The sequence below is a fragment of the Corylus avellana genome, chromosome 7, assembly GCF_965113065.1.
Source record: "Corylus avellana chromosome 7, dhCorAvel1.hap1.2, whole genome shotgun sequence".
In the NCBI taxonomy this organism is placed as follows: Eukaryota; Viridiplantae; Streptophyta; class Magnoliopsida; order Fagales; family Betulaceae; genus Corylus; species Corylus avellana.
In genome coordinates, this window is record NC_142496.1 from 18,439,598 (window position 1) to 18,466,378 (window position 26,781).

The 26,781-nt window shown below is 33.0% G+C and overlaps 1 pseudogene; it reads left to right on the top strand.

Moving 5' to 3' along the window:
- Positions 1-1,755: 1,755 nt before the first annotated feature.
- On the top strand, positions 1,756-21,388 carry LOC148584610 (uncharacterized; annotated as a pseudogene).
- Positions 21,389-26,781: the final 5,393 nt, after the last annotated feature.

Below are 26,781 nucleotides of genomic sequence, written 5' to 3' on the forward strand. Positions count from 1 at the left end.
TTAATCAAATCCCTTAATTTATGATGATCAAATCATAATCAAATCTCCTAAATTAGGCTAATCTAATCTTCATCAAATCTCTAACTTTAGGGTCATTCAAATATACTCTAACACTATATCATTAAAATATTTATTTTTTAAAATTATATTATATATATGAGAGGAGAGAGGAGAGAGAATTGTAAGAGGAAAGAGGAGAGATGAGAGAGTAGAGAAGAGAGAGAAATTTTTTTTTTCTTTAATAATCATAAGGATTTTAATAGTGGAAATCAAAACATTGGGTTCTACTGTAGTAATCATAATATTCAGGTTCATTTAGGGAGTCTGCTGTGAGATGTTTTTTGCGATTTTTTAGACATATTCTCTAAACTTAGGGAATAGACTCCCTTATAGGAAGTCTGCTGGGAATGCTCTTACTCCACACTACTCATAACCATCTTACCCGCCTTTTTTTCTTTTTTCTTTCTCCGGTGATCATTTCTTTGTTTTTCTTTCATCTTCGTCTCCCCATATCACTCTTCTTTGTCTCACGTAGTTGCTCAATCTGGACATAACGACCAGTGACTTTCACGCCAAAAGCCACGACTTACGACTGTCATCGCCACCACGGTAATTTCACCATATCTCACCGTTTTTACTCAATTACTTAGGATGTTTGAGCTTTTTCTCTCATTTGGTTGTTGCCGTTTAGCTATGAAATTTCGCAAAAGAATTTGTAATGTGAGTTTGATGCTTAATTCAGATTGGTGGCAGTGTTAGGTGTAAAAAATCGTTAATCACTTAGGGCGGGACAGTTAATTATTGCTAACCGTACCGTATATATATATAAATCATATACAAAACGACTTCATTTTCATGCGTTTGATGTAATGTTTCCATTTTAAGTTTAATGATATTGATCTTTATTCAAAATAATAATAATATTCTTAAGCTAGATTATTTTGAAGCCATCTAATTATATAGAAAATGCCAAAAATCATCTAAAACAAGTCTTAAAAAAAGGTTCAACTAAGGCCCGAGGCACCAAAATAGGCTAAAAATACCTTTTTTTTAAAAAAAAAAAAAAAAAAGAAATTATGCGGTGCGCTTATAAGTTTCAATTGCCACTAACTGATGGTTATTTATAACTGCACCTAAGGCGGAACAGTTATAGTTACGAAAATTGAACAACTCTTTAAAGCAGTTGCAATTAGCAATTAAAGGTAAGCTAACTGCAACCGCTTGTACACCCGTACTAATATGCATATTTTTTGTCATCATGAGTTGTCATTAGAGTAGAGCTGAAATAGCGGGCAGGCCAACCACCCTAACTACTAATCGCTTTTGAAGGGAGTTGATACTGGAGATTATTGTTAACCGAATTTTCACCCGGCCCCTACATTAAAGTAAACAGACAATACTTTTTGGAGTATGTGCTACACCTGCAACATTAATTGGACCAAGGGGAATTGAATTGGATGAACAAATTAGACGTTATTAAGTCATATGAACAAAACTTATGGCTTCCTATATATAGCCTATCTATAGACGCCCAAATAATTTTTTATTATTATTATTTTTCATATGATCAATTTATGCAATGTCTTCAAGGGGAAGATATGTACGCACTTTCTCCTTTTTAAATTCCTTGAATTACTATTTGCTTTCCACATGACCTTGTGCTTAGTTCATGGTATTTGTGAAGTGCAGAACAGAGAGTATACGGCGAGGCATAGAAACTATTAGTAGACGGACCATCACTTGTGTGGAGTGGAGAGATATTTATAATACTCTATAAAAAGAATGGATCCTTCGAATTCCTTTGAATCTCAAGCATTTGTTAATGCTAATAAACTCGAGCAAACCGAGACCATCAGTTGCATGGATCGTAATTCCTACTACGCTGCAGCAGAGGGCAAAATCGTGGTCTTCAAAGATATCACCGATCAGTCTCTTGACCTCCTACTAACCCCAAATGAAAAGAAAGTTCTCCATATTCACATCAAAACCCTCAATTCAGGATCTGAATCAACTAATCAACCCTCCAGTTCGTTTGAATCTCAAACAGAGACCATCACTTGCATGAGTTGTGATGCCTACAATGCTAGCTGCAGCAAAAGGAAATATCAACTTCTTCAAATACATCCCCAATCAGTCTCTTGACCACCTGCGAACTCCAAATAAAAACACAATCCTCCATATTTACACCACCGCTCTCGATTCAGGATCGAAATCAACTCTCAATACAGGATCAGAATCAACAGCCAACATTGTGGAAGAAATTCTTAAAATGTGTCGTTCCTCATTATTACGGCAAGCCAATGCCAAAGGTGAAACTCCATTGCACATTGCGGCAAGGTACGGGCATAGTGACATAGTGGAAGTTCTAACCAAATATTGTGCCCAAAATCGCCATGATCAAGACCATTAAAAAAGGGGATTGAACCAGTAAAGGAAATGCTTAGGATGACGAACAAAGAGAAAGACACGGCTTTGCATGAGGCTGTACGTTATAATCATCTTAAGGTGGTAGAATTGTTGATCAAAGAAGACCCATATTTTTCACATTTTGCTAATGATGCTGGTGAGAATCCACTTTACATAGCTGCCGAGAGAGGGTTTAAAGATGTATTGTTCGAAATTTTTGACAAATGCAAATCACCAATGCATGGGGGTCCGCTTGGTAGAACGGCTTTGCATGCTGCCGTGATACATAGTGATGAAGGTATTACCTATTTGTTTTCTCAATGTACACATAATTTCATCTTGCATCTCAAAAATAAAAAAATAAAAAAAAAAAATACATATTTCTTTATTTTTCTGTGTTTTTGGCTATTGAGGTGGGGCCATCTAACAATTTTTGAAAACCCTGGCCCCGCTATTTCAATTATTTGTCACAATGTACCCACCCCCACCCCAGGAGAGGGCAACATCACCATCACTAACAAACGGTACGGTACCAAATCTTTACCTTGTATTCTCCTTCTATTTATCACCAACCAAATCTCTTTAGTTTTTGTTTAAGGACCATCCATGGAGTACTATCACTTTTTGCCTCTCTCATAATCAGTCTCATTTTTCTTGTTCTAAATTTAGTATAAGTGTTCAATTACATCTAAAATTATAAATGAATATGAAATAACCTCTAAATTATGGATTAAATCACTCATTTATATGCTCTCTCATAAACATACTTCAAATTTATTTATTTATTTATTTATATATAACTATCTGCCTTGGGGGGAAAACTAAAAAATTTGTACATATATTGAATATTAATATTCTCCTTTTTCTTACACGAATTAAATTTTAGTTGCTTATGAATTAATTAAGAAAAAACAAATCCATGATTAAGTTGATATAGAATTATTAAACATAAAAATTTCAAATCAAAGTATTGTTAAACAAATTTAATGCATTTTCAAATCTCTAAACATATATATTTTTTTATTTATTTAGCGATCTTATTTAAATAAATATTAGTAAATGTCAAACTCTACCACATGAATTTTCAGATGTGGTCCCTAGCAAACTTTTCAAAACACTCTTCGCGATAATAAAACACACAATTTTCTCAAAAAAAATAACTAAATATTGTATTTTTCAAGGGTTCAAATTGTCTATGTACAATTTTTTATTTTTTATTTTTTATTTTTATTTTATTTTTTATAAACCAATAAAAAATGAGTTAAAATAATATTTTAAAAATTGAGGTGGTGCTGTGACTACATGATGGCGACGACCGTTGTTTGGTGGCGTTGCAATGGCTACCAACGATTCTGACAATCCCGCAATGGCCACACAATTATTGCAGCTCCGCAGTTGCCGCCAGATTAATACCATTGTGACAACACTACCAGTCTACCACCATGGTACAACACTTTTTTATTTTTAACTATTATTTTACTTTTTTATTTTTTTAAAAATATTTCTCAATTTTTAATTTTTATAAAATATTTTTGAAAACTTTACGAAACCAATTCTCCAACTTTTTTTTTTTTTCTCAAACAAATTTTATATTTTGACAAAAGAAAAAAAAAATTAATGAACATGAGGTATATAAAAATCCAAAATAAATCATCAAAAGAAAATCCACCCTAATAAAAAATTCATATTAAATCTCCTTATGAAATAAAAAAAATATTATAGGTGTTATTTTTATTACAAGCTATATAAAAATTCCTAATAATACCAGTATAAATATTACACAGATGGATGAAATTTGGAAGGCATTGGGTAAACTACCTCAACGAGTAATAAATTACGAAGACGATACCACAAGCCGGCCTTTGTGGACACAGAGGGTCAGGGACATGGAAAAAGAAGAGCGGAAATCAATGTTACCAATGTTGCAGAAAGCAACCGAAGTCTATTTGGTAGTAGCTGCACTTATTGCAACAGTGACCTTTGCAGCATGTATTACCACGCCTGTGGGATTCGTTGGTGGAGAAGGCTCACACCCACGCTCTGCACTTTTAAGGAGAAGTGTTGCTTTCAAAGCGTTTGTTATTACGGATACCATATCCACGGTGTTGTCGAGTTCTGCTGTCTTAATTCACCTATTGATGCCATTTCTTTTCGACAAGGGTATTAATGATGAAAAGCGTCGCATGAAACTTGTCGTTTTGGCCTTCATCCTCATTTTGGGGGCAATGGTAGCAATGGGACTCGCATTTGTCACGGGCAGCCTTCCTTTGATCTTGCCATTGCCAACTATATCGTTGGCTTAACCTTCTTCGCCATCTTTTTTACTGTGTTTGGAAAACTTTTTGCCTCATCCTTCTCCCAATTTTCCTCCTTTTTTGAATTGGAAGAAATTGATTAAAATAAGTTATATATAAATAATCATTTTAAGGGACTAAGACAAGGGCGGTACTGAAAGTCTGTTTAGTTTCTTTTCATTTCTTTATTATTACTATTTTAATCTCTTAAGCATAACTTTGCATATGTGGCATGATAAACCTATCAAATTCATACTGGACTTGTATGAAGAAATGTTAATTATATTGGCATTTATGCTCTTAAAAATTGGACAAAAAATATATATATATATATAAAATGCCTTATTAACACTTCGTTTGGTACACGAAATGACTATTATATTAGGAAAAATAATAGCAAAATTACTGGGAATGAGAGAAGATAGAATGAAATATTTAATTCTATTTTTTAATTTAGTGACAACACATTTTCTCTCAATAGAATTGTACCAAAATTACTAAAATACCCAAAATATATATAATAAAGTAACAATCATAATTTTTAAATAAAAAAATTGGAAAAATTGCTTTGAACATGGTTTTATATCTTTATTTTCGGTGTTCTTTCTTTGGGTTAATTAGCGGAGCCTTTGTGAATGGACGTGAGGATGATGTTCATCTGTTAAAAAACAATACGTTTTAGTGTAAATTAATGCTCTTTTAATTCCAGTTTTAGCCTATAAATTAACATAGTTCTTGTTTAATGTTCTTTATGTGATTGGGCTAATTAGCGGAGTCTTTGCAAATAGACGTGAGGAACGATGTTCTTCTCTATTAAAAAGAAATATATTTTAATATAGTTTTGGGTTCTTCTAGTTCCAGTTTTAACTAAAAAATTAAAATGGTTCTTATTTGAATATATTAGTTCAACTGCATGGGTCTTGAATGATTAGTTTTGTTTACTGCATGAGAATTTCTGACGTGTCAAAAATTGACACGTCAGGAATTCCTGACGTGCCATCCCTAGCACGTCAGGAATTCTCATTTCCTGACACCCACATTCTTCACGCCTTACACGCGTCAGGAAAGCCCCGTCAGGAGTGTTTACTGACGTGTCAGGTCACCTGACACGTCAGTAAACCTCCGTCAATAAACAATAATTTTTTTGTAGTGTATGTACTAGAAATTAAAAATAAGTTCTTTGTCAGGTTTTTTGTTTTTGTTTTTGTTTTGGTTTTTTTTTTTAAGGTCTGCAGAAATAATAATAATAATAATAATAATAATGAGATTTTTTGGAAAACTTTTTCAGTTGCTCAAGAAATAGCTATTCCTCTCTTTTTTTTTTTTTTTTTTTTAGATCACTTGGTCAAAATTTAGATCCTTTCAAAATTAAAAACTTGAGCCCTATTTGTCTCAAAATTAAAATTCATGTACTTTTGAGACAGTTTCTGACTTTCCTTTAAATTTACCTGACAAGTTGTGTTTCCTCAAAAAAAAAAAAAAAAAAAAAAAGTTGTAACGAATTGTATTTTGCAACATACTAGAATTAGTATTCATTATGTGATGATAGGATCTCGAAAATATTTCCAAACCTTCTTGTATCCTTTGGTCCTTATCTCATCTTCACACTTTCCAAAATCACTATTAAATCTATATTATCCATACGTGGGACGCATAGCATGTCTCTTCATTCTATGTACAATTGGTTGCTTGTTACCCTTATTTCCATATTAAATTTTATTTATCTCTATAAATAATGTAAATGTCGTATGGCTGAGAATTACTCAATAGAAAAAGAGAATGATTTTGTTTCCAATTAAAGGTGTTCATATTGAGTTTTCAAATGCATAGTATGATCCAATACATAAAGCAATGACCAAACCTTTTGCACCCAAATGCAGCTGGAATTTGCATGTGCGCACACAGAAAAAGAAATGATTAGTATTAGTAATTTGTCGATATTTTTTTTTTTATATTCTCTTACAAATTCAATAAATCAACTATTAGATTTGTGGTATGTACAATTGACTTATATGACGTTTACATAAATCTACAAATTTAATAAATTAATCATGAGATTTGTGAGGTTCATCATTGACTTATATAGAGTCCATAAGTTTACATATCTAATGGTTGATTTATAAGATGATAGGAAAGAAATATGACCAAAATTTGACACCAATCATTTCTCACATAAAAATAAGTTGATACATGTACCTCACGCATCATCCTTTCTTTTCTATTTTTTTTTTTTTTTTTTTTTTTTTTTTTTTTTGTGAGTCGCATCATCCTTCTAAATGTAAGCACAATTAACTTTTTAATGATACCAAAAAAAAAAATGAAAAGAAAGAAAAGAAGAAGCCATTCTTAGTGGTGGTTTGCATTGATAAATAAAGCATTTGTTTAAAAAAAAAAAAAGAGTTATGACTGACGCTAAATAGCTGAAGATTGCCTTTAAAATGTTTTACCTTCTATTTTTTTTCCAAGTTTTAATAAAATGATGCCTTTAAATGATGATTTAATGAAACATCATATTTAGACTTTCAATCATTTTCTTTGTCAATTTAAATGCCCCATTTTAATTGTCTTCTCCATTGAGTATGTGTCTTAACCTAACTTTCTAAAACTCATTTATGCAACCAAAAGTCTGAAATTTGAAACGAGTAAACATTCTCTTCGCTTGCCCTCATAGTAATGTTGATGCCCCTAATGATTAATTGAGGGTGGGCAACTAGGATATGCGAAAAAGTTCTACTAGGGGTAAGGCTAATTTTTAAAAGTCAAATTAGCCTTACCACTAGTTTTGGAAGCAATTTTGTGTGTGTGTGTGTTTTTTTTTTTTTTTTTTTAACAAATTCAAAAGAAAATTTAGAATTTTATTACTTTAAAAAATTCAAAGTTTTATCTTTTTCTATAAAATTTACACTCAGTGCAAACTTCAAATACTCAAAACAACCATAATTGCACGCGTCTTTTAAATTTAAGATCCATATTTGAGTTGAGTCCACTTTCAATCCAAAAAATAGATTGAAATTCCTGTAATATTTAGACTATTTTAAAAGATACAAATCTTAAAATTCCAAATGTTCCTTATTAAGAAAAAAAAAAAAAAAAAAAAATCCTAACTAAAACGGTATTGAGTGGTGGAAAGAAAGTCTAAAACTATTCATTTCAAGGGGACAAAAGTGGTGTACGTGTAGGCCCCGCAATACCTAAGATGTGCAAGGATTAAAGCCCCGTGACCCGTGTACTGTAGGACCATAACAATGTCTTTCGCTGTATAACATCTTTTTCGCAGTTGCTTTGATTCATTACTTCTGCTACGCTTTCCAGTTGCCAGATTACGTTTTACCAAGCAAAGTAATTTGTGGTTGGTTGGTGCAAAAATGAAAAAAGCAAAAAGATGGGGGGCACATTTGGTGAGTTCCACAATCAATTTTCACTTCTCTTATATACATGTTTCACCAAGCAAAAAGCCACCTTGATGTGATTCATCGATTGGCACTGCAAAAATGAAAGAAAGAAAAGGATGACATACGCGTAATCCACATGGCCGGGCCCAGACAAATAAGGCTCACAGAATTTTTAGAAGAATGCTATTTTTTAAAAGACTCCAAAAGACTTATAACATTGCTCGAGTTAAATAAGTGTTGTAGGCCCCTTTTATTTTTGGCTGCAGGTTTGTGGTTTTTTCCTTTAGCCAAGTTTTGTCTCTTTATTATATTTGATGGAGAAGTTTTGTTTCACTTTAATTACTTCATGGTAAAGCTCTGACCGACTTGGCCACTTTATATTGAAGACATTTGGTCATTATAAAAGAAAGAAGGTGGCAACATGGATTCGAGTGAGAGATCTAGAGAGATACGTACACCATTTCTGTTTTTGAGTTATCTCGCTTTTGGGGGGCATCAAAGTTTAGAGAATTAAGAGAGTATATTTTCTTTTGTATTTAATTCTTTTTTATGCAAGATTTGAGTGCATTTAATTCTTTTTTATGTGAGATTTGATAGTAAATTTTATCGAGGTTATTTCCGCCGATGAATGTAGGCTTGTTAAACCAAACCACATAAATCTTGATGTTTTATATAATTATGTTATTTTCTATTATGCTATTTTCTACTTAATTGGGAATCCCTACAATTATTTTGTCTCAACTATAAGCAAATTAGAGCATTCTTATTGATCTCTTCAACTTTGGCTTTTCTCTAAAAATTTGAAAAAAGCTCACAAAAATGGTCATTTAACAAGCTATCTACTATATTTTAAGATGACCGCAACTTACAGTGTCTTCTTGAAAAAAAAATAAAAAATAAAAAAATAAAAAAATACCAATCATATGATCAATTTATGCTTTGTCTGACAAAGGGGGGACAATGAACACTTACCCTTTTTAAAGTTTGTTGAAATACTATTTTGTGTTTCACATGAACTCATGAAATGCATAATGAAGAGTATAAAGTATTGAGTTGAATTATTTTGATCAACATGTGATATGTGTTATTCAAATTAATGTTATTGAACTGATGTTTAAACAGGGAGGGGATACAAATTATAGACGAATTTGGCTTTGGCTTGTGAGTTTCTTGCACTTAATTGGAGAGTGAATCCATGCAACCATCCATGGGGATTGGATCCGCATGCAAGGACATTGTTGGAAGACTATATATCATGATCAATAGCAAAGTAACATATTAATTAATGTTGATGCCAACAATATATATATATATATATATATATATATATATATATATATACTTCTTTTATTCTTTTTTGCCTAATTATCGAGTCTTAATCTTCAAAGTTCAAAGCATTTGCCTATATATATATATTTGGGAACGTTGCCTCACTCCACACTCATTACCTTTCATCTTCATCTCCCAATTTCACTCTTCACTCTCTCACATAGTTGCTCTATCTGGACATATCCACCTGAAGTTAATTACTTTTTCGATAGAAGCCGTGACTTACGACACTGTCATCACCGCCATTTTCACGGTGGATTCAACTCGGTAATTTCACCATATCTCACTGGTTTTACTCAATTACTTAGAATGTTTGAGCTTTTTCTCTCATTTGGTTGTTGGGGTTTAGGTGTGAAAATTTTGCAAATAATAAGAGTATGATGCCTGATTCAGATCGGTGGCAGTGTTAGGCTTTCTATATTATAGTGTTGTACATTTTCCGTTATATTTTTCATTCAAATATGTCAAAGACTCCCTAATATGCATATATACTTTGTGTCATCACCAGTTGTCATGAGAGCAAACGAATGGTACTATTTGGAGTATGTGCTACACCGGCGACATTTGGACCAAGAGGAATAGGAATTAGATGAACAAATTAGACGTCATTAAGTAATATGAACAAAACTTATGGTTTCCGTGCACTTCTTCTTTTCTAAGTTCCTTGGATTACTAGTTGCGTTTCACGTGACCTTATTGCTTATTTCATGATATTTGTGAAATGCAGAACAAAGAGTATACGGCGAGGCATATATAGAAAGTACTATTAGTCCAAAGACCATCACTTGTGTGGAGAGATATTTATAAGACTCGGTAAAAAGAATGGATCCCTCCAATTAGTTGGAATCTCAAGCATTTGTTAATACTAATCAACCTGACCAAACAGAGACCATCACTTGCATGAGTTGTGATTCCTACAATGCGGCAGCAAAAGGAAATATCGACTTCTTCAAAGCTAGCTATCACCGATCGCCCTCTTGACCTCCTACGAACTCCGAATAAAAACACAATCCTCCATATTTACTTCACAACTCTCAATTCAAAATCGAAATCAACTCTCAATGCAGGATCAGAATCAACAACAACGCTCAAGGCCGCCGGAGAAGAATCAAAAACCCTCGTTGCACAATCAGAATCAAGAACCAACTTTGTGAAAGAAATTATTGACATGTGTCCCTCATTGTTCCGGCAAGCCAATGCCAAAGGTGAAACTCCATTGCATATTGCGGCAAGGTATGGACATGATGACATAATGGAAGTTATAGTCAAAACTCTCCATAAAGACCTTGAAGGTGGGATTGAACCAATAAAGGAAATGCTCAGGATGACAAACAAAGAAAAAGACACGGCTTTACACGAGGCTGTACGTTATGATCACCTTAAGGTGGTGGAATTGTTGATTAAAGAAGACCCAGATTTTTCATATTCTGCTAATGATGCTGATGAGACTCCACTTTACATAGCTGCTGAGGGAGGGTTTAAAGATGTATTGTTCGAAATTTTAGACAAATGCAAATCACCAATGCATGGGGGTCCCCTTGGTAGAACGGCTTTGCTTGCTGCCGTGATACATAGTGATGAAGGTATTACCTATTTATTTTCTCAATGTTCTACTTGCATGGTTAATTTAGTAATTAATGAGTAATGCAGCTTTAATTCTTTAAATTTTGTTATAATTTTGATAAAAATTATGTGGTGGACCAAAATAAAAAAATTAAAGAAAATAAGGACGCTTGATTTGTGTGGAATAACAATTCAACCCTCTTAATTATAAGTTTTTAACTAACTTATTTTTATAATAATTTTTTTATAAACAATGAGATTAGTGTACTTTATTATGGATTTTTGTGTGTGCTTAGGATATGATAAATGTGAAAAACAAATGAGAATTTCCTTTCCCTTATTATTTCACTCTATCGGCTCAATCTAAATTATCTTCCTTTGAACTCTAAGACTGTTGGTGATTTGAGTATAAACCTATATATCTAACGAAAAGTCATTCTACAATAATGACGAAACAACCTTATTAGCTTCAAGTACTAGAGACATTTGGTAATTGCTAATTAATTGATGAATCAACATGAAAAAAGAAAAACAGATTAATTATATATACTTTTATTAAAAGAAGAAATTACCTCTCCACTTAATATATATATATATACCCCCAATCCCGTAGAAAGACATCACGATCCCCTGTGGAAAAAAAAAATTATTTGTGGAGACGGAAATAAAGATATAAAATTCCTACCAAGATAACTGGAAATTCCAATAAATAAAAACCCTAATGAACCTAAAAAAAGGATAAAGGCCCAGCAGAAATTACTTGTTTTTCGAGACCCCACTATAAGGTCTATCCATATATGTTCTGATCGCATTTTATTGAAATTGAGAGAATAACCCAAATGATATATATATATATAATTGCTACGAAAGCCACATTAGTTAGCTGTAGAGAAATTATTTAATACTATTTATCAATTAAATTAAGGCCTAGGAGATTAAATGGAAACTTGATGTAATCCATGTTCTGCATTTGCCTGTTACAGTTCAACTCATGAAAAAGATATAATGGAAGGGAGTAGATACAAGTTATTTGCATAAGGACTGATCAATAATGCATGTGACTATATATGAGGATATTGTTAATTTGAATTTATGAAGAAAGTAGAAACTAAACATTAATAAATTACGTTGAGATTCAATTATCATCATAAAGTACCTTTTTCAATATCCTCACAAGTCTTGCGGATTAATTGTGTCATTTAGAGAATCATTAAATTTAACATATTTAAATTATTTTAGGTATGGTCAGAAGAATTCTTGAAAACATTGAAGGTATAAGTAGAGAAGTGGACAATAACGGATGGACTCCACTTCACTTGGCTGCATACTACTACTATTCAGGCTCAACAATAGAGATATTGTTGGATAAAGATAGAGAAGTAGCATACATGAAAGACACAAAGGGTAGGACAACTCTTCATATTGCAGCCCAAAGTGGTTTTTATCGGATGATGGAGACAATTGTAGGAAGGTGTCCAGATTGTTGCGAACTGGTTGATAACAGAGGTTGGAATGTACTCCATTTTGCTATCAAAGGAGGGGACAAATGGTTCCTAGAGAAAATCATGACAATTATAATAGAAAATTAGTCTTTCAACAACCTTTTGAATGAGAAGAATGCGGATGGGGATACATCTCTTCATTTCTATTCCAAATATGCCACTTCTTCGAAATCATTATTAAAGTTAAAGAAGTTGGTTAGTCACCCTCGAGTCGACAAGATGACCCTCAACAAACAACACCTCAACGCGTGGGAGATCCAAAAAACCTATAAAACGTTCACATAAAGAGGTAACACATAATTTCATCTTGCATCTAAAAAAAAAAGAAAAAAATTACATATTGCTTTATTTTTATGCGTTTTTGGTTATTGAGGAGGGGCAATCTAAGTTTTGAAAACCCCGGCCCCTCTATTTTAATTATTTGTCACAATGTACCGACCCCCATCCCAAGAGAGGGCAACACCACCATCACTAACAAACGGTACCAAATCCTTTACCTAATTGTATTCGTCAATTTATCACCAAGCAAATCTCTTTAGTTTTTGTTTGAGGACCATCGAACTGGTAACTAACTATCACTTTTTGCCTCTCTTCCTCTATCACAATCAGTCTCCTTTTTCTTTTTCTAAATTTACTATAAGTGTTCAATTACATCTAAAATTATAAAAGAATATGAAATAACCTCTAAATTATTATGGATAAAATCACTCATTTATATGCTCTCTCAGAAATATAGTTCAAATTTATTTATTGATTAAGCATATATAACTATGTGCTTTTAGGGGAAAACTAAAAAATTTGTACGTATATTCAATATTAATTTTCTCATTTTTCTTACATGATATTAAAGTACCAGTTATCCCAAAAGCTGGAAGAAATAAATTTAATAACTTAACCATTACTTTAACACTCCCCCTCATGTGTGGGCTCAAACTCCCTTTTTCTTTTAATAGGAGAGGTCCAAGAATATTTAATTAAAATGGAGGGTGAAATGACAGAGTCAAGGTTCAATTTCTGAACCTTTGGCTCTGATAGCATGTTAAACTACCAGTAATCTCAAAAACTTAAGTTGATAGGAAGATGTAAATTTAATTACTTAACCATTAATTTAACACTCCTCCTCACGTGTGGGCTCAAACACGAATTAAATTTTAGTTTCTTATGAATTAATTAAGAAAAAACAAATCCATAATTAAGTCGATATAGAATTATTATACATGAAAATTTCAAATCAAAGTATTGTTAAACAAATTTAATGTATTTTAAAATCTCTAAACATAATTTTTTTATCTAGCGATCTTATTTAAAGAAACATTAGTAAATGTCAAACTATTTTTACAAATTTATCTAATTTAACTCTAAGGCCTTGTTTGTTAAACAACACTAACATTCCCAAATACAATTCATTTCATTCCCAAAAAAAAATCAACATAAAAACATTCTCACTTTTATATCACATCATTCACTTTTTATATTATATCATATACTTTTTACTACTATTTAAATAAAAAAATTACTACAAAACAAAATTTTTTCATTTTTCAATAGTACTTTTTTACTTTTCTATACTAATTATTATACTCATTTTTTTTCCTCACCAAACAAAAACAGTGCAATGTTGTTTGCCAAACACATTCTAAATAATCATTTTTCTTCCTTGAATAGCGTGTCTGTCTTTTTTTACTAAATTAAGTGTCAATTGAGTTTAGTGGTTTCAAAAACTGCCATTTGAAAAAATAATAATTTCAAAATACAGTTAATAAAAATGAAAATTTTAAAAATACAGTTAACCTTTTATTAAAATCACATTTAAAATTGTGATTTGGTTTGGTGGCCGTGCAGTGGCTACCAACGATTTTGCCAACCGCGCAATGGCCACACAGTTGTTGCGGCTCCGTAGTGGCTGCCAAATTACCATCATTGTGACAACACTACTATCATGGTACAACACCATTTTTTTTTTTTAATTATTATTTTACCTTTTATTCTTAAAAAATATTTCTCAATTTTTAATTTTTACAAAACACTCTTGAAAACTTTACCAAACCAATTCTCAACTTTTTTTTTTCTTCTCAAGTATAACACCCACTAAATTAATTCTCAATTTTTACTTTTTCCAAAACCCAATACACTTGTTTTATTATTTGTTTTTAAGTCAAAACACTTCTTAAAAACTTTATCAAACATTCCTTTTTCACCTTTGTAATTTTTTTTTTTTTTTTTTTTTTAACGCACTGCAAAACTGGACATTTACAAGACTACAATATTATTTAGAAATGAGTGAAATTACTGGATCAAATGCACCGTAAAATTTATATCAATAAAACATTTGTTTTCCAGCTTCCATGTGACATGGCCTTTACCAATGAGCCTTTACCAATGGGCCCTAAAAGAAAGTTGGATTAGGTTGGCCCATGGGCTACTCACGATGATGGACGTCCCATTGGGCCATTGCTTAAAAGAATTTGAGTCGTGGGCCCCTTTTCCAACCCTTTCCAATTCCAAACTGGCAGTCCAGTTCAGCTTGCCATTTATACCGGATAAAGGGTGGAATTGTTAAGGGCTAATTTCATAATTTTAATTAGAAAGGGATGATTGCGTCATTTGAGAAGTATAATTGACTTTGTCATAAGGCGCATGTCATGAACCAACACAAGTCAAATGGCTTAAGCATCCTCACCTTTAAGAGTAAAAATGTAAAAGTATAAAGGATATAGGGCGGTGGTTCAATAGTTTAAGAAAATTTTCAAGTGATCAAGGCATGTATTAGGGTGTAGAGTCGAATCTCCACAATGAAAAATCATTTCATATGTTTGATTAATATTAACGGTTAGGCTATGACTGTATGTTAATTTGTTGGTCTTAAAAAAAAAAAAAAAAATCTATGAAAACAACTGATCGATAATGTACATTGGGGACTATAATAGTTTCTACTTGTTTTACTATTTTTTTTATTGATTAAATAACATGTTTCTACATATATATTCTCATTTTCTATATTTAGAGTAGAGGCTTTAATACTGTATAGCTTCATTTGCTGCATCAACATTATAAGAGAATCTTTATATAACATATATCTACCACATCATCGATTAATGTTTTAAAACTCCAAAAATTGAATTACGATAACTAATAGTTTTGAGAAATAAATTAAACTCTGACACATAAATCAGCAACAAATTTCATATTATGACAAAAAAAAAAAAAAAAAAAAAATTATTGAACATGAGGCATATAAAAATCCAAAATAAATCATCAAAAGAAAATTCACCCAAATAAAAAATTCATACTAAATCTCCTTATAAAATAAACAAAAAAAATTATACATGTTATTTTTATTACAAGCTATATAAAAATTCCTAATAATACCAGTATAAATATTACACAGATGGTTGAAATTTCGAAAGCATTGGGTAAACTACCTCGACGAGTAATAAATTACGAAGCCGAAACCACAAGCTGGCCTTCGTGGACACAGAGGTTAAGGGACAGAAAAATAGAAGAGAGGAAATCAATGTTATCAATGTTGCAGAAAGCAACGGAAGTCCATTTGGTAGTAGCTGCACTGATTGCAACAGTAACCTTTGCAACATGTATAACCATGCCTGTTGGATTCGTTGGAGGAGAATGCTCAGACTCAGGCTCTGCACTTTTAAGGAGAAGTGTTGCTTTTAATGCATTTGTTATTACGGATACCATATCCATGCACTACAAAAAAAACAAGGTTTAGTAACGCTTGGAATAGAGGCGCTTTAATAAAACATCCCCTTATAGGGACGTTTTATTGTGTAAACGACACAAAATAAAATTAGCAACGCCTGCGCAGAAAAACGTCCCTTTAATTCAGGACATTCCAATAGGACATGCCCCAATTTAGTTAATAAAGTGCGCTTGGCTGGCAAGCGCCCTTAATTCGGGACGCCTGCTATCTAGGCGCCCTTAATTAGGTGCGCCTAGCTGGTAGGCGCCCCTAATTAAGTGCGTTTGGCTGGCAAGCGCCCCTAATTAAGGGCGTTTGGTTGGCAAGCGCCCTTAATTCGGGACGCCTGCTATCCAGGCGCCCTTAATTAGGGGCGACTGCTAGCTAGGCGCCCTTAATTAAGTGCGCCTGGCTGGGAAGCAACCCTAATTAAGGGCGCCTGGCTGGGAAGCGCCCTTAATTTGGGACGCTTGCTATCCAGGCGCCCTTAATTAGGGGCGCCTGCCAGCTAGGCGCCCTTAATTAAGTGTGCCTGGCTGACAAGCACCCTTAATTCGGGATGCCTACTATCCAGGCGCCCTTAATTAGGGGCACCTGCCAGCTATACGCACTTAATTAAGTGCGTTTGGCTGGCAAGCGCCCTTAATTAAGTGCGCTTGGCTGGCAAGCACCCCTAATTATGGGCACCTGGCTTGCAAGCGCTCTTAATTCGTGACGCCTGCTATCCAAACGCCCTTAATTAGGGGCGCCTGCCAGCTAGGCACCGTTAATTAAATGCAGCTGGCTGGCAAGCGCCCTTAATTAGAGGCGCTTGCCATCTAGGCGCCCTTAATTAGGGGCGTCTGCCAACTAGGTGCCCTTAATTAAGTGCACCTGGCTGGCAAGCACCCTTAATTAGGGGAGTTTGCCATCTAAGCACCCTTAATTAGAGGCGCCTGCCAGCTAGGCGCCCTTTGCTAAGGGTGCCGAGCTGGTAGGCGCCCCTAATTAGGGATACTTGCCAGCCGGCGCACTTAAATAAGGGCGCCTAGATAGTAGGTGCACCGAAATTATTTTTGTTAGTGCGCGAGCTTAATTTTCCCTTCAATATTTTCCCTCTCCCCGTACAGTATCTTTAATTCAAATAAATCTTATGAAATTTTTCGTTAATTCTAACCCAACGCCCACCCACTCACCACCGAATCCCTACCTATGAACTAGTAGCACGTACGTGATGGCCGGCTGATCCCGTCCGACTAAACAACCTTGGCGGACGGAATGTGGGTTTTAGTAGCGAAAGGATATAGTTTAATTTGATGGTCGGGGTTGTAATGTAAAGTTGGTAGTTGATAGGGGTATATGGTAATCGAGTGGTCGTAGTTCATTGGGGGGAAATGATAATTAATACCCATAAAATTTACAAATTATTATTATTATTTTATTTTTTCTTTTTAAATATGGGTTGGTTGCCGGTTGGTAGCCACAGGGGTGGCCAAGGAGCCATCCTGGTGGCTTGCCGCCACCCTCGACCCATTGGGGTGGCGCGCAGCCACCCTTGGCCACCCTGGGGTGCCTTGCGTGCCACTCCGCAGGTGGGGTGGCCGTCGAGCCACTCCCAGATTTTGCTGGGGGTGGCCGTGCACCACCCCCAGCCCCCAACCAAATTAATCAACGATGGCCCAAAGGCCACCCCCACCTAAGGGGTGGGACGCGGGCCACCCCATGGTGGCTAAGGGTGGCCGCACACCACTCTCGGCCATTTCTGGGGGTGGCTTGTTGGCCACCCCCTCCGATCCCTGCCCTCATTGTTTTTTTAATATTAAAATTAATTTATATATTTAATATATTTATTTACTTTTAAATAAGAATGACATGTATTTATTGGTAATGATGTGATACACTAATGGAATCTGTTAACTACTTTGACAGAATTTAATTGATTACAGGAATTAAATTATTATTGTGGCCTATCCCGATAATTTCTGAATTAGTATTATTTTTGTTTTCATATCACATAGATGCATTTTTAATCTAGACAACCACATTAACTGATTTTGCATTTATATATTTTTTAGTTTAAGTCTCTTTTAAATGTATTTTAATTTTTGTATTTACTGTTTATTTTTATAAATAAATTTATAAGTGTTTTTTAATTTTAATATATTCATATTTTTTGTTTTTGCGAGTGGGAACTTAATTTTCCTTTTGATTCCTCAGTTCCCGCTCTAAGACTTAATTTCTCCCTCAATATATATTTTCCCTAACCTCTCCCTGAGTGGCCCGCCAGTCCCCCCTCTCTGCATCAGGATATATATATATCCTGATATATATTTTTGATCCCTAGCCTCTCCCCTCTCCCTCAATATATATCGATCCATATCTCTCTCTACAGCGCCAGTTGCCCCTCTCTCAATCTCGATTTTCCTATCTCTCTCTCCGGCGCCCAGTGACTCGCACGGTTGGCCAACCCACCGGCCATCTTCTCTAGTCGAAACCGGCCTGCCTCTCTCTACGTTCCTGTACTAGTGAGTCTCTCTCTGTCTCTGTTTTTCTTTGTATCTGCTATCTCTTTAAGTTGTCGAGTTATGATTCTAATAGTCAGATTTTTGATGTATTATGATTTTTAGGAGAATTAGAGATTTTAAATCCAGCAATTTTTTCTCTGCTTTTAGGGTGTAGTTGGTTTGTTGAATGCAGCAATCACAATTTTGAAGAATCTCCGTGGTTGTCTTGTAGTGTTCTTTCAGATTTAATTCAGTTTTGATTTCACTGTGCAGTTCGTTCGTAATACCTTCTCTTTTTTTTTTTTTTTTTCTTTTTTTTCTTTTATTTTATTGTTTTTCCTTATCCTTTATTAGCATGTTCCTTTGTTTTTCCTCTTCATTGGTAGTGCCAAAATAGTCTGCTTTACTATCCAAAATTACTCGTCGAGATTGGTGCCATTTTTTGAATTTTAATTGTCTTATCCACCAGATAGATCTTATCTTTGCCATAAAATTTATCTTATCATCAGGAAATTATTAGTCAATCATCTGATTTTCGAAAAAAAATAAGTTTTAAAGTATTTTTCTCATGATAATTAAGGTGCCACTTTCAACTAATAAAAATCTTTTCACACATACTAGCTAGAAATTTGAAATCAAATAATATTTTCATTAGGAGAAAATACTTTGCACGGATGTGTTGAAAAGGGTAGAAAAATATATAGCATCATCAATAGTGATCTACTCCATTGAAGTCCCTTTCTACTGCTAAATTTTGACTATTGTATCATTTTGAAATTTGTTTATGGGCACTAGGTAAAACAGTAAAGAAAATTTATTTTAGAGTCAAAACCAAATAAGGCAAATCTAAACTCTTAGCTAATCATCAATCTTGCAATCTAAGGAAAAGGTGTCTCAAATAATAATTAGTAAGAGTAAGACATGCCTCCCAAAAAGTTATTTGCTCCAAAAAATTAAATTCTAAGCATTTCACCATGTAACATAGCAGTTTCCTCAATACAAACATTGAGGACAAAGTTGTATGTGATTAACTTGTATATTTAATTTGTGTATGCATGTGTTTATTTTTTCAAAAACACTATAATATTGTAAGTCTTTATGAGTCGATTAGTTGGTGCCTAACACTTTTCCATATTCTATATAAATATAGGAAAAGATGAGGGCTCTGAGTTCACAAGACACTGTAGTAAGCTCAAGCTTGACACATGGATCAATAAATTGGGCAACTGACGACGCTTATGACAAGGTCATGGAAAATGCAGAATACACTGGCCGTTTACGAGCAATATATAATTTTTGTGAACTCTTTTAAGAGGTGGTACACTTTGTGTTTATGATATCGTTTTGGTTATTTTATTTCATATGTATGGTACAATTCTTGTTAACTCTTTAAGATGTGGTACACTTTGTGTTTATGACATCATCATTTTGGATTTAGATGTCTTATGAGATATGAGATTGTATATATGGATTAGATATGTATTGTGAGATATATATATATATATATATATAAGATTGTATGAGATTGATGAATGGAGAAAATATTTATGGATTAATTCAATATTTATGGAGAAAATACGCAATACAATATTGTATTGCGTATTGTATATCAGGAGAATATAACAAATATATATGGATTGCATGGGAAAAATATTTTCTCTATATATTAATTATTGAAGGCGCTTTGCGGCGTGGAAGTGCTCCCATATAGAAATAGGGGCCCTTTACACACAAGCGCCCCCTTTCTTGCCCACCTGAGCGCTCCATTTTTATAATGAGGGCGCTTCCTAGGCAAGTGCCCCCATTTAAAATAGGGGGCGCTTCCTAGGCAAGCGCCCCCATTTAAAAAAGGGGCGCTTCCTAGGCAAGCGACCCCTTTTAAAAAAGGGGCGCCTCCTAGGCAAGCGACCCCTTTTAAAAAAGGGGGGCGTTTGCCTAGGAAGCGCCCTCATTCTAAAATTGGGGCGCTTGATTAGGAAGCGCCCCCTTTTTTAAATGGGGGCGTTTGCCTAGGAAGCGCCCCATTTAAAAACGGGGGCGCTTGCCTAGAAAGTGCCCCCATTTAAAAAAGGGGGCGCTTGCCTAGGAAGTGCCCCCATTTAAAAAAAGGGGCGCTTGCCTAGGAAGTGCCCCCATTTAAAAAAGGGTGCGCTTGCCTAGGAAGCGTCCCCATTTTAAAAAGGGGGCGTTTTTCACAACTAAGCGCCCCCTTTTAAAAAGGGGGCGCTTTGTTCCAAACGTCCCCTTTTTGAGGCGCTCTTTAGTAAAAAAATGTCTCAATCTTAAATTCTAGTCGCCATAAAAACCGACGTGTCCCAAGTGCCCCTAATCAAGCGTTGCGAAATCAATAGGGACATTTTTTTGGCAAAAAATGCCCCAAATAACCATGTCGCTAAACCTTGTTTTTTTTGTGGTGATGGTGCTGTCAAGTTCTGCTCTCTTCATTCACCTATTGATGTCATTTCTTTTCGACAAGGATATTAATGATGAAAAGCGTCGCATGAAACTTGTCGTTCTGGCCATCATCCTCATTTTGGGGGCAATGGTAGCAATGGTACTTGCATTTGTCACGGGCACATATGCTGTGGTAATGTCTTCCTTTGATCTTGCCATTGCCAACTGTATCGTTGGCTTAACCTTCGTCGCCATCTTCTTTACTGTGTTTGGAAAATTTCTTGGCTCATCCCTCTTCCGATTGTGCTCCTTTTTTGAATTGTAAGCAATTGATTAAAATAAAATACATGTAAATAATCATTTTAAGGGACGACTAAGACAAGGGCGGTGGAAGTCTGTTTAGTTTCTTTTCACTTCTTTATTATTATTTTTTGAATCTTTTAGGCATAACTTTGCATATGTGGCATGATGATAAACCGATGAAATTCATACTGAACTTACATGATGAAATGTCAATTGGCATTTATGCTGTTAAAAATTGGACCAAAAATATATATACAATGCCTTATTAATGCTTCGTTTGGTACGCGAAATGACTATTATATTAAGAAAAATAATAGCAATTTTTTTTTTTTTTTTGACATGGAAAAATAATAGCAATTATGGGTAATGAGAGAAGATAGAATGGAATATCTAATTCTATTCTTTAATTTGGTGACAACACATGCATTTTCTCTCATTAGAATTGTACTAAAATTACTAAAAAACCCAAAATATATATAATAAAGTAATAATCATAATTTTTAAATAAAAAAATTGGAAAAATTGCTTTCAACATGGTTTTATGTCTTTATTTTCGGTATTCTTTCTTTGGGTTAATTAGCGGAGCCTTTGTGAATGGATGTGAGGGATGATGTTCATCTACGTTAAAAAGCAATATGTTTCGGTGTAAATTAAGGCTCTTCTAGTTCCAGTTTTAACCTATAAATTAAAATAGTTCTTGTTTAATGTTCTCTACGTGATTGGGCTAATTAGCAGAGTCTTTGCAAATAGACGTGAGGAACGATGTTCTTCCCTATTAAAAAGCAATATGTTTTATTGTAGTTTCGGGTCCTTCTAGTTCTAGTTTCAACTTAGAAATTAAAATGGTTTTTATTTGAATATATTAGTTCAACCGGATCTTGAATGATTTTGTTTTGTTTACTATGTATTAGAAATTAAAAATAAGTTCTTTTTCAGGTGTTTTTTTTTTTTTTTTTTTATTTGCAGAAAAATAAATAATAATAATAATAATGAGTTTTTTTTGGAAAACTTATTCGCTCAAGAAATAGTTATTCCTCTCTTTTTTTAGAGAAAAACTAGTCACTTGGTCAAAATTAAAATTCATGTACTTTTGCGGCAGTTTCCGACTTTCCTTTAGATTTACACGACAAGTTGTATTTCCTCGAAAATAAAAAAAAAATTGTAACGAGTTGTATTTTGCAACATACTAGAATTAGCATTCATTCTGTGATGATAGGATCTCGAAAATATCTCCAAATCTTCTGAGTTGATTCTTTTTCTCTTTTGGTCCCTCATCGTTACAATTTTCAAAATCATTCGTATGATCCATTTATAGAACCTATAACACGTCTCTTCCTTCTAGGGACAATTGGTTGCTTGTTACGCTTATTTTCATATTAAACTTTATTTATCTCTATAAATAACGTAAATATCGTATGGCTGAGAATTACTCAATAGAAAAAGAGAATGATTTTATTTTCAAAGGTGTTCATATTGAGTTTTTAAATGCATAATATGATCCAACACATAAAGCAATGACAATACCTTTTGCACGCAAATGCAACTGGAATTCGCATATGTGCACACAAAAAGATAAATGATTAGTATTAATAATTTGTCAATATATACATATATATATTTTTTATATTTTTTTATAAATTTAATAAATTAACTATTAAATTTATGGGATTTATTATTGACTTATATGTGGTTCATATAAGTTCACAATTCAATAAATCAACTATTAGATTTGTGGAGTCCACCTTTGACTTATATGGAGTTTACATAAGTCTACAAATTTAATAGTTAATTTATAAGATGATATGAAAAAAATATAAGCAAAATATTGACACCAATCATTTTTCACACGAAAATAAGTTGATACATGTACCTCACGCATCATCCTTTCTTTCTTTTTCTTTTTTTTTTTTTTTTTTTGAGTCGCATCATTCTTCTAAATGTAAGCAGAATCAACTTTTTAATGGTAAAAAACAAAAAAAAAACCATTCTTATTGGTTGTTTACCATTGAGAAATAAAGCTTTTGTCAACAAAAAAACCTCATTTTTAAACTTTTTTTATCAACTTTTTAGAGCAAAGAAGTTTTTTTTTTTTTAACAAATAAAACAATTTTTGTCTAAGAGTTTTTTTAATACTAAAAACACTTTTTTAAATTCATTAACCCAATCCCAAATAGGGAGATAATTTTATTGGACCAAACCTTTGATACATATTCATTTGTTTTGTTTTTTATTGATACTGATAATGTATTCACTGGTCCTTTTTATGGTGTTGGGGTTCCTATAAATCTATAATCCTATCCTATGTTTTATTTTTAGGGGTAATTACATTTTGCCCCATGAACTACATGCCTTAGAACATCTCCAGCAGTAAGAGGTATTCTATTTAGTCAAAAAGCACAATTCTCTATTTTAGCTACTCATTTTTTAATACTAACTTCAGCAGATTCTTTATTTCATTCTTTTTTTTATTAATTATTTTTTAATCTTTCGTTTTATTTTTTTTGATCCACGACCGTTTTTGCATCATCTTGTAAATCGCAATAGAATTGATTCACGCAGCATACCTGTATGTTATTTTTATTTTTCCATTTTTAGTTTGTCAATATGCATGCTATTCAATTTTTTTGAGGGAGTTTTTAGTGATTCAAAAAAGACTTGAATTTGTATCATAAATTCATGAACAGAGAAGATAGAAGAGAGAGAAACGTTGAGGGAGAGAGAGAAAATAATGTGAAAATAATATTATATTTAACAATCTAGTGTGCTACAGTGAATAGCAATATGAAGCTATTCACTGTAGCAATTAAGGTATAATAGCTAATATGAAGCTATTCTGTTAGAGCAAAAAAAATGACAAAAATAGCTAAATGTAGCTAATATCTCTCTTTTAGCTACACTGCTGGAGATGCTCTTAACATTTTTTCTTCATGAACTATCAACTATGACACTTGACTCCATCAAACTATCATCTTATGACAAAAAGTCCTATTTCGTCAGTCAAAATGGTTAAAATTAACGGTGAATGGTCATGTGCAAGTCATGTGCCATTTTAAATTCTTTTTCTTCCACTTTTGCCCTCATTTTAAATTGTCTTCATGTGTTGGATTAGGGTTTAGGAGGATATAAGAGTCATTTTCTTGGTCTAAAGTGAGGGTAAAAGTAAAAGAAAAAAATTTAAAATAGCACATAACTTGAACATGACCGTTGACCGTCAATTTTAACCCATTTGACGGACGAACCTAATCAAACTTACCAAAAAGCCTCCAGGCCCTGAACAATTTCAACGTGTAGAATGGTACTTTAGTTGCATCATCATGTCAAATGAGATATACATAAGAAACGGATAATTTAAAAGTAAAGTGACATACGACCTGTTTGAAATTTGAAAAAATAAAACACCTTATTCTTGAAATCGGAAACTAAATCACAAAATCGAAGTTTCTTAGCTTTGTTATTTCTTTCATCTTTTTTTCCCTTCCCTAACTATGACTAGTTGATTCTGTTTTTGGATAGATCGGGTTTATAGGTGACTTTCTAATTGTATAGACTGGCTTCCTTTCTCTGGAGTTCTGCTTCAGATCAAACTCATTTCCTTCCTGTTTGGATATGCATGCCAACTAAACTCTTTAATGTAGGCTCAGAACAATAATAATTAAAAATAAAAAAACAACCCTTTTTATCACCCAGAATTGAATTGTAAACCTAACATAAACCAATCTCAATCTCCCAGCTTATGGTGTGAGGTCAGTTATGAAAGTATCTTTTAAATTAATGTGGAATAGTTAGTTTCAATTTATTTCTTTTGTTTATTTTTTAAAGACAATTTTCAATGACCTACATGATTAAGATGATTAAGATGAAATCTTCAATGTTAAATATTATTCATATGCATGTTTGAAATAGAATTTTTATTTTTTCTTATTATGTTTATTTCTTTATTAGGATTAGGTTTGCTATTACTACTAGGATTATGTTTACTTTATCTACAAGTATTTCTCTTTTATAAATAGGCTAGCTTATGATATAAGACTCAATTGAATTATTATCAAATCAGAGATGAAGATCTTATCTTTGGGTAGAAGACGAAGACGTTTCTCCTTACAGAATCAAAGACGCTATTCTTTAGTTAGTTACTTTAGTCTTTCGTTGCGTCACATCATCTGAAACTTAAAAAGGTACAAGAACTTTTTTTCATAGGATTTGATAAGATGTTTTCACAAGTATTTTAGATAAGTTCAGAGTTATTTTCATGGAAATAATGATGAGGTGAAAATAATAGCGGAAGCAATATAGAGAAAGAACACAAAGAATTTATGGGTAGTTTGGTATTAGACACCTACGTCCACCACACTGAATAACTCATAAGGACTACATTGTACTCATTAACTTAATTTGTCTACAATACAAATGTCTCTATTTATAGGGTACTACATAAATACAAATATAGTAATCAAATCCCCTTAATTTGATTACAATCCCAATATTTGATTACAATCAGCCCATAAATAAATAATATTTAATATCAACCTAATATTAAATATACATAAAATATAATATATTTTTCATATATTCTAACAATTCTCTTTATTTATTTGTGTGTTTATTTACTAACTTTTTTCAAATTCATCCATTTTTCTTCCCCTTTCTAGATGTTGTTGAGCAATACTTAATCAGTCAGAGTACTAAGTTGTAACCAATGAGGAGATCGGATATCGGTAAGAGTAGAATAAGTGCTGAGTGGCACATAGTTTGTTTCTTTAATAAGATTTTATAAACAGTGGTTCGAATTGAAATGTTTAATTAGAAAGAAGATGGTTGTTAAACAATTAAGTTTATAATGTTTTAATCATTAATAGCATTCCCAGCAGTTTTCTTGATATTTTCCCAACATTTAAGGATCAATACTACATTTTACTTTTCTATTTATATATACTACACAATAGCTTCCTTTTATCATTTCCTATACTAATTAAATTTCATTTCTTTACTCTTATTTATTTTTTTTGTTCTTTATTTCTCTACTTTTTTAATGATTCAGGAGAGACAATGATTTTTTTTTTTTTTAATAAGCACAAGGATTGTTACAGTGCAACCCTATGCATTGAGTTATACTATAGCGATCCTAATGTCTAAGGGAGATATAGAGAGTCCGTTGTGAGTGGCTTTTTGTGATTTTTTTAACATTTTTTTTCTAAATTTAAAAAAAGAAACCACATATAAAGAGTCTGTTCTAAAGTCTTTTGTTTTAAGTTGCTCTGAAATAAAAATTGAGCACCGGAAAACACAAAATTACAGTGGAATTGGGGCTAAACATTCAATCTCCTGATAGCTTGTCACTCAAGAAGACTATATTCTTCCCCAACATATAGTGATAATTTCGCATTGAGAAGGTTTAAGGTAATGCCCTAAAATTAA